The following is a 9,446-nucleotide window of genomic DNA, read 5'->3' as shown; positions in this document are numbered from 1 at the left end:
CTCCCAGCCATATGGATTTCAACTGTGGCTTTTGGCAGATGTTTGTCCAACCCATCGCTCAATTGGGCGCACGAGGGATTTGGTGTCACCTTTTGGGAATTTCTGAGATTTCTGTCCATCAGGTGGATTGGTGTTTTCCCAGAGGTGAATTTACGGCCCAATGTGGCTGTTATTTAAACATGAAAGTGATCTCGCCCGCAGTGCCAGCAGTCACTCATGGGAGACGCCTACCTTGTTCACCTGTAAAAATCTGTGCTCAAATTGATTCAACATTATGGAATACATTCATATCCAATGATGATGGTCTCACAGTCAAATGTATAAATTTAATTCAATTGTAAAAATATTTCTTGGTACTGTTCCTCTCCTCCCTGCTGTCAGATGTAGATGGGCATGTCTTGACTTGATTCTCCCTGACAACAGAGTCTTCAGTCAGGCATGTCGAAGTCCTCTGAGGGCTCGCCGGTGTTTCCTGTAATGTCAACACTCTAAACACAACATGCTAGTCTCGATTTGTATCATGTCTCAGACATTTACATCTCTCTCATACTTGGTGGCTACACACAGGATTCCAGCTTTTGTGACGTAATTAGATATGACATAATGGCCAACAATGAGCATCTTCTTCATATTGATTTTCTATCAGCCTCCAGAAAGTCAAAGAAACAGCAAACCGGAGTGAAGGTTTCCCGCCATTGTCTGTCCCAAATTGACCCAACAGTGGGTATTTCAAATACAAGTGGTGAAATATTTCATGTTCTTTGCAGCTTATGTGCAATAGACTTGGCAGCAACACAATAGCTATGGGAGGTGATTTATTTTCTTAAAGTAATTAAATGCCTACTTGATCATTTTTTTCTGGGAAAATGTGAGAATGTGGCAAACAAATTAAAAGAGCACTCCATGACTAAACCTATCCCTAGGATTGGTGGAAACATCACAGGCGAAACGGGAGCCAAACCTCCTTAATCTACGTGGCGACATTCGGGAGTTTTCTGAGGAAACAATTCGGAAGCATGCATTCTATTTCTGTTTGCGCCCGATTATTAATTTCAATTTATGTAACCCCACTTACTCCCACAGTTTAATTAATGACGCTTGTTATCAGCTGTGTTTAAGAGGTAATGGACAATGCTGAATTCTGAGTGTTTACAGTGCTGGAGAAAAAATCCCGCTTTACCCCTTTGTAATGGACTGCCAGCAAACAAGAGATTAACAGTGTTTGTCACTCTTGCTGCAGCTGTGTTATAATGCAAAGCAAAGAGGGGTGGAGGGGGGAGGAGGAATTAAGCACATAACTTTGAAATGGTGACTTGAAATAGCTACCATGGTCAGAAGAACTGGCATGCCCCTCCATCACCTAATCCATACCATAATTCCTGATCTAATTAGAGGGAAGCTCAGCGCTAGGCCTGCCATAAAAGAATAAAGAACACAGGCAGACCGTGTGCCCAGGGAGCGGAGGGAATAAGAAGTCAGTGAAATAGAAAGAGAGAGAGTTAGAAGTAGGGGAGGAAGCAGGAAGAGGGAGGACAAACAAGTGAACTAAACAGGTAAACATGGCTGACCGCTGATTTAAAGCAACATGTAATGATCTCATCCACCCACTCTAAATCAGTGTAACGGTGTGTATATTTTGAATATGTACAGTAATCTACTCAGCAGATTGTTGTCTCAACTGTAATACTATCTCTGTGGAAAAAACAGGTAAATCTCATATGTTTTACAAATCAAAACAAACTGCAATAAAATGATAGAAACAGGCTAGATACTCACAAGGTAGCTGGAGAGTATAGCGCTAATTTGCTTTAGGTGCTAATCAGATTTTAGCCGATGTATAAGCATTTCAATAGCCAGCAAAGCTAATAATGCAGCAAATGTTGCATTACACAATTATTCCAATTCTTAAAGGTGTAATGTGTAAGGTGTAATGTGTAAGATCCAGTCAGGATTTCAGTTTAAAACGTTTACAAAATGAACAAACGTTCAGGTTTCCGTGACATTATGGTAATTACGTTTATGTATTGTGTTGCAGAGACATCTCCTGAAATGAACATGCTAACCAGCTAGCCCTGGCCCATAATGCCTTGCTCTCAGAGTTTCAGCCGTTTGGTGCACGCTTGCTCTGCTGTTAGTTAGTAGCTGGCTTTTTGTTTGTATAACTGATGACTATGGATTGAGATTGTATGGACTCAGTAGTCCAGGTGAAATGCTGCCCCCTATCTGTTTGGAGCAGGTGGCTAGATCTTACATATTGCACCTTTAAACTCAAGAATCAATAAGTTAATTAGCAAGACATGAATACAGTTTCACAGCATTTTACATATGATGCAGGTTTGTGAAACAACTGATAAATTATTTTCAGAGTGATGGAGCCTACAATGGGTCAACAAAACCTAGTTTGTATGCACAAATGAATCTCTGTGGAGTCTTTGACCACTGTGGAGCCATGTCTTTAAGGAAACTGAATGTTTGTTTACAAGAAAACTCCACATCACCTTTAATTAATTCCCAAATTAATAATATCTGCAAATGCACAAATGATAATGTTAAACATTATTGTTCATTTTAGCATACATTAAAGCCAAAGATAAGGTTTGATAATAGCCCAACAATATTTATGAAACTATTTGTACGCAGCTCAATAGGCAAAGAGCTAGCGTGCTGCTAAACCAACCATTTATTACCTCAGTCACTACTGTTACAGTAAGATGACTGTAACAATAAACAGAAATTACTAATTCATGTCCACAAAATAATAATTCAGTAGTACATATTTCTAACTTGTGCACATGCTAAATTAATAGAATTCCTGACACTTGCAGGGCTTCATAGACTATTACTCATACAGTAACAACTCAAACAAAAGCAGAAATGTTGCAAAGAGCAAGGAAAATGAAATGAAATTGTTGTTTGTGACGCAGAAATCTACCGTTTCCCCTTCCAACTGGACAAGATGAAGTCATTTGAACAGCCCGGGCCCTGCTCGGCTTCAAAGTGTCCGTTTGAGGTCTCAGACTGGACACTTGCTGCAGGTGCCACGTTGGAAACACTGATGCAACACCAGAAATGTCCGACCCGTTTCCATAAAAGGAGGTTGGGGGTGGGGAGGGGGGGGAACGGCAAAAGAGCGAAGTGAAGTCACCTCATGTGTCTACCTGATCAGACATGCAGCCTAAATTCAAATTTCCAACATTTGAAGACCTTTCAAAGCCAAACTGCATAAAACCAAGTGGGGAGATAAGATACCTCCCCTGGGTACTCAGGTGAAAGTAATAAAAATCACTCTGCTGCCTCTCCAGATACAGTAGAGCTACAATAAGTTAGCCGAGGATTACGCTGCTGAATAGCCGGAGGCTGCGCGTGTATCATCAGCCCGGATAACTGCACTATTGCATACTACACAATCGCGCATTGCCAGTAATGTAGTCTGTACTCTGAATTACATTCACGGGGATGTCAGTAAACTCCCCAGTGATGTATCTTTGTGGGTTAAGAAATGAAATACACTGATCCACAAGTAAGATAGATGTGCTTACCAAGGTCAAGGAGGCTCCCTGGCGTAATTACGCGACTACCAAACACAAAGGGCATTGTTATTGGACAAGTATAATGCTGCACATTACCAGAGCAACACAGCTGCCTCTATCAGCGAACACTAGCTCGGGAAGACATAGGGCGGGCATCAATTTAGCCTACTTATCTAAAGTCTCTAATTACTTGGTTTATTTGATAAACAGAACAAGGAGAATCCTTAAATGATTCTGCAAGATCCAAAGGGGATTAATTTCTTACTCCTTGAAAAAAAACAAATCACTGGTAGAATCCCTTATTTCACTCTTTAATCACACATTAATTAGGAGCAATAGGGGCACCAGTTACACTTGGCATTTGGTGAGATTGCGGGAGGAAAGAAGAAAAAAAAAAAGGGCTGGCATTAGCCTCTCCAGAGGAGGAGGCGAGCACATCAGGCTAAGACAAAGACGACACAATCAGACAGAACAGCAGGAAGTGTGTGTTGGGAGAATGGGGATCTGAGCTTCTCAAGCCCCATTCTCACACAAAGCACATCTTTCCTCAGGCAAAGCCAGACTGGATACCCAGGCTCACTGGTCTGACAGTCTGGAGTAAATTATTCAGCACTGTTTTATTCTAATAAAGGTTGTTATTATCTGGCTATGATGCACATGCATGCTGATCTTTGATGCCATCCTCCCATCCATGCTAAAAACACCTGCTCGTGTATGTGATAAGGTTAATTTCTTCATTCCTACGACATCACATATCCATGCCAACCTTTAGTGGGTAAGAATTATGTTATTTTACCTTTAATTTAGTCAATAAAAGTGTTCTGATTTAGGCTAAACATTTCACAATGGGAAAGGGGAAAGCCCACACAGACCACACAAGAATGCAAAGTTCAAGAAGTTCAAAAGAGGAGAAAAATTCAGTAGCCATGGACACACATTTGTATCGGCAATCAGCATAACGATTAAAACAGTTAGATAAACCATTATCATAAAGCAATTAGATGATGTGACAAAACGTGCAGCACCAACACAGAGGTCACTGATGTGAGAAACAGCTGCATATTAACCTACAAATGTCTGTAATAGCAATAAATCTGTCCGATTTGGAGTGTGTGGAGGAAATGTGGAGAATGACCTCTGGGGGACTTAGCAGTTAAAGAAGAGCACTCCAAGAAAAAAAAAAAAAAAAAAAGACTGAATGCATGGTGCAAAGCGGGGGCTAAACACAAAGGCTATTGTTTACATGCATGGACTCACTTAATGAACGTTCAATTAAGGTTGGTTCGAATTATGCTATTTACAAACAACTGGCAAACACAGAGGAAAAGCTTCTGTGTTGCCGATTAAAAGGATGCTTCTGCTTGAAGCGTCAGAAGGAGTAAATATGTCCGACTTCAAAATGCATATCAGATACTCATACTTTCTAAGTTATCAGTCTACCTTTACAGTCACAGTGCAACGCTAACAGATCTGCTACCACAAATCTAAATAAGATAAATAAATATTGTAAAATTTGACGTTTAATATTGTTTAATATCTGGTTTAAGCACCAAGCAAGATGATGACAAGACTATCATAACCCAGATGTGACATTTGCTGTACATCTGGGCTTACAATGACATCCCATTGCATTGTGGTTCTGCAGGACGTGCTAACACACATGATTTCTGCCACAAATAACCTTTAAAAAGCACCGAACCTTCAACATTACAGCACCTGAACCCAAATACTTCTAAACGGCTTTCAAGTCTTCGTTTAATTTTTTGGGGTGGGTTGACTTGTAATCTAAGATGAAACCGGTTTCAAAAACAATGAACAAAATGGCCCGTAAAATGTGTTTTGAAACCATTATGCTCCCAGTCTGTTTTTCTTATTTTGCGAGCTTGAATAAAGAGGTAGCTTCTCAAGCAATCTCGGCCTTGTTTGTTTAAGGTAATTACTACTTGTCCTCCCATCCTGCCGGCCCAGATGATGCATGAAAATTACCATTCCCCTACTTCAATCAAAGCTGGAAAAAGAAAAGGGAGAAAGGGGGGAACAGAGGCGAGCAGATGGGAGGGGGAGGCGGTGGGAGAGGAACTCTGAGAGACGTGCAGAGCTCCCTCCCCGCATGACAAGAAAGGGCACTGTCTCTGATTAATTAGCTGGAGTTGGTAATCAGTTTAATAAGACTGAAGTTGATGGTGAGAGGTCCCCTTTGGCGGAGCCTCGCTAAGCTTAGCACTCTGTTCAGGGCCCTCGCTTTCTTCCACCAAGTAAACACGCAGTGTCTATTTACATAAACAGTTGTTTCTTTTTTGTGGGGGGCTATTTTTCCCTCCAAACTGCCTGAAAGCCTAACACCAGCGCTTAAGTCGCTCCCAACAATGGCAGCGGGAATTGCAGACAAATTCATGAATTTTTCAACATATGAGAACTAATTAAATTGAGGCCTTTTTGAAATGAATATAGTGTGAGGTACTCAGCAGCCCTACGCACACAAAGAGGGTTTAATTCAGCGATTGAATTGTGGCGTGATAGCATTCAGCCTTTTACCATGGTGAGCTATACAGATGGCCGGGGTCCTTTTTCATTCTTTTCTTTCTTAATGGCAAATCTCATTACGGCGGTTATCACTGTATGGAGAACAAGACGGGAACGGCAGGCCACAAAGCCACGCGGTGCAGGAGTTTGGTACCTGTCTGACGCAAAACATGATACGTACTGTTAGGTCAGATCATGATGGGAATTTAAAATAGGACTTTGTTTAGAAACTGTTATTTACAACGCATACAACATACTGTAGTTACTCTGTTTCATCAAAATATTCTTAAAGGAATAGTTTAACGTATTGTGAAGTACACTTATTGGCAGGGGGAAACAAAAAATCCACTTTCCCAGTTGCAGAGAATCACAAATAGTGCAGCACATAAACTTCTTTAACTACAACTCATCAGTTTAATCTTTTTAGAAAGACTGTATGCATGTAACCAGCGGAAATTGATACATGTTGCTTGCTTTCATAGGAAACTGCACGAAAAATGTCATATCATAAGAACCGTAACTATGAAGATACGTTGAATAGTGCATTTGTTGGGGACTATTTTCAGCTGCAGACTAATACACATTGGTGCACCAGTGAGTGTTTTCGGCCGCACCACTATGTTTGTGAAATTGACTCAAAATAAACTACAGTGTGTGTGTGTGTGTGTGTGTGTGTGTGTGTGTGTGTGTGTGTGTGTGTGTGTGTGTGTGTGTGTGTGTGTGTGTGTGTGTGTGTTTGTGGTGTTGATGGAAACATGTTGTCAGGTGCAAAAGCGGCTCATTGATGTGTTATAAGCTTGATGTCACAGAGGAATAAGCTACATCAGTCTTTGGATCAATTCATTGTTGGTTTTGGCCTTTTTATAGGATTTATAAAGTTCAAGAAATTATCACCAGAGTTATTATTTTTATGAAAGTTTGGGGGAAATTTAAGGGGAAAATCTAGAAGTGAAGTGGTTGAGATGAATCATTAGAGTACAGTGCCTGTTTGAATCCTTGTTTTAACAAATGTTAACTGAACCCTGCTTAGATGTAAACGTGTGCCTTCTTTCCAGTTTGACACTTCGAACCCATCAAACTCAGACAAATAAAACGATTGGCAGCTTGAAAGTTTCTCTTCGACTATCTATTTTCTTTCAGGTTTTCTCCAACTCATTATTTTTACCACTGTTATAATTAAGACATTTTTTTCATTTCAAAACACTTAGGATGAATTAGTCATATAAAGCCTCTCACATGTCAAAACCTCTATAAATATAATTTAACTTTCTACATTGTTCACTCTGCTACACTTAAATCTAATAAGTCATGACTTAGACTAGTCCTGGAATGAAAAAAAAAAACAAGTTGTTGCCGTCATGGCCGAGCAGCTTCTATCTAAAGTGAACTCTGAGGACCGAGCCAGAGATAAGGGTGCACCACATCACCCCGTGGCGTTAATGATCGTCCGCTGTTACAACACAAAGACAGTCAAGTAGCAGATAGAGCACCGAAATAATTTAGGCAGTGCTAAGTGGTCCATTGTCATTCAAATGATAAATTATGCTTGGCAGAGGTTTTAGAGTCACTTTTACAAAGCCTTGCTATTGTTTGTGTCGAGACAAGGTTTTAAGGAGTCGGAATAGAGGGAATAACTTGGGAGAGTTTGGAGTTTCTTGGGGTTTGGACACAAATTGGTTCCCAGCTCATCAGGCCTGCCCTGGCTGTCAGACAACCATCCAACATGGCAACATTAGTGCTGACAAACAACTGTGTGTGAATGAAGATTTGGAGTCAACACGGAAGCTAAGATCAGTGTTAAAGCTATCAGATGATGTTCAGGTGAAACTCTTACACACAATGAAAGAAAAAAGTAATCTATTTCATCGCCAATATTTAATTTAGCAAAGGTTCTTAACACTTAGATGCTTAAGTGCATCAAAAATGACTCCTAAGGCAACTCATATGAACCTTTCATCTCTATCAGTTATTTCTGTCAGGTATACGCAGTATTTACTGTATTTACTGTGAACTACCTTAACTGCTTGGATACATATAAGTAAGTAATAAGTAGTTAATGAATATTATCTGTATTTTTTTTTTTTTTTATAAATTGCTGTCTCTAAATAGATCAAATTCTTTTCCACAGTTTACACAATTATTATGATTACGTTAAAGAGTATCTACTATTACAAACCCATTAGCCTACTTTAACTCACACAACTGTTAAGAGGTTGTTGCACATGTAGCTTAGTAGCTAACGCTGCATTCCAGACAATAACAACTTGAAATATTCTGACCTCAAACTAGAAAAATCGGGATTGAGCATTGGTCAAAGTTTGAGTGTTTTAATACAACAATGGAAGCCTGCATTGTAAATGGTAAACAATCAACTGAAAGCAAAAAAAAAATGAATGTACTGCATGTAAATTGATTTCAAAATATGTTGTTATAGGTAGAGGTAAAACAATCTCTGAAAGAAATTTTCTCTGGGCAAAAGATATTTGGGAAAAAAGTAGAAAATGACCCCCAAAAATGTGGAGGCTGAAAGTTGTCTGGAAAGCAGCATAAATACCATAGGAAGACTTTAACTATAGCATGGTATAGCATACTGTTCACTATTTTACTATTGCTATAATGTGCCATCAAAATCATAGACTTTGTATTTCTTTACATGTAGTGTTGACGTGGCTGTGGAGAAAAACAGCCGGAATGGTCTCAGTAAGAGCTTCCCAATTTTGGAACATCCTTCCACATACATCATAACACCTTCTAACGTTCCTTTGCATATAATCTAAAAACTTGGCTAAAAAGCAACCTGACCTGCCGTGATACCTAGTCACTTGCATTCTTGCCCTGCCTGCCCTCGTTTGCTTGGCTTTTTGTCTGTTTCTCAGATTGGGTCCATATAATGAAACATGATTTTAAGTTGTCATGTTTTAACAGTTTGTGCCTGCTTATTAATTGCCTGTTTTATTTAAATGTCCTACTTTGCATGATGCTGTCTTGTTCCTCTAAGCTTTTTATTCTGTTTAGTTGTCCGTGTTTTGCTTTCTCCTGTTAGAAATTAGAGTTCCTGAGAATAAATTAACAAGTAAATAATGAAAAACAATCAAATAAACATTACAAAACAATTCCGGATCATTATATGGTGCAAACGTGCGCAAAGAGTGTAGGTTCAAATGGCCTCTGCATGGAAGGATTAATTCAATGTTCTTGTTGCAGTACAACTACAGTATTAATCGATAGATAACAAGTCTGGAGCGGTTTCTTCCCCCCCGTCTAATCAAGCCGGTGTTTGTAAAGACCTGCGCCACAGTAGGCGAGTGTTCTTCATAGGAACTCCGCAATAAATTACCACACAAGCCAGACTAACCGAGGTCTTTCCTGGGACAAATCAAGGTAATGTTAATT

The sequence above is a fragment of the Anoplopoma fimbria genome, chromosome 6, assembly GCF_027596085.1.
Source record: "Anoplopoma fimbria isolate UVic2021 breed Golden Eagle Sablefish chromosome 6, Afim_UVic_2022, whole genome shotgun sequence".
Taxonomy (NCBI): domain Eukaryota; kingdom Metazoa; phylum Chordata; class Actinopteri; order Perciformes; family Anoplopomatidae; genus Anoplopoma; species Anoplopoma fimbria.
Note: the sequence above shows the minus strand (reverse complement) of the source record.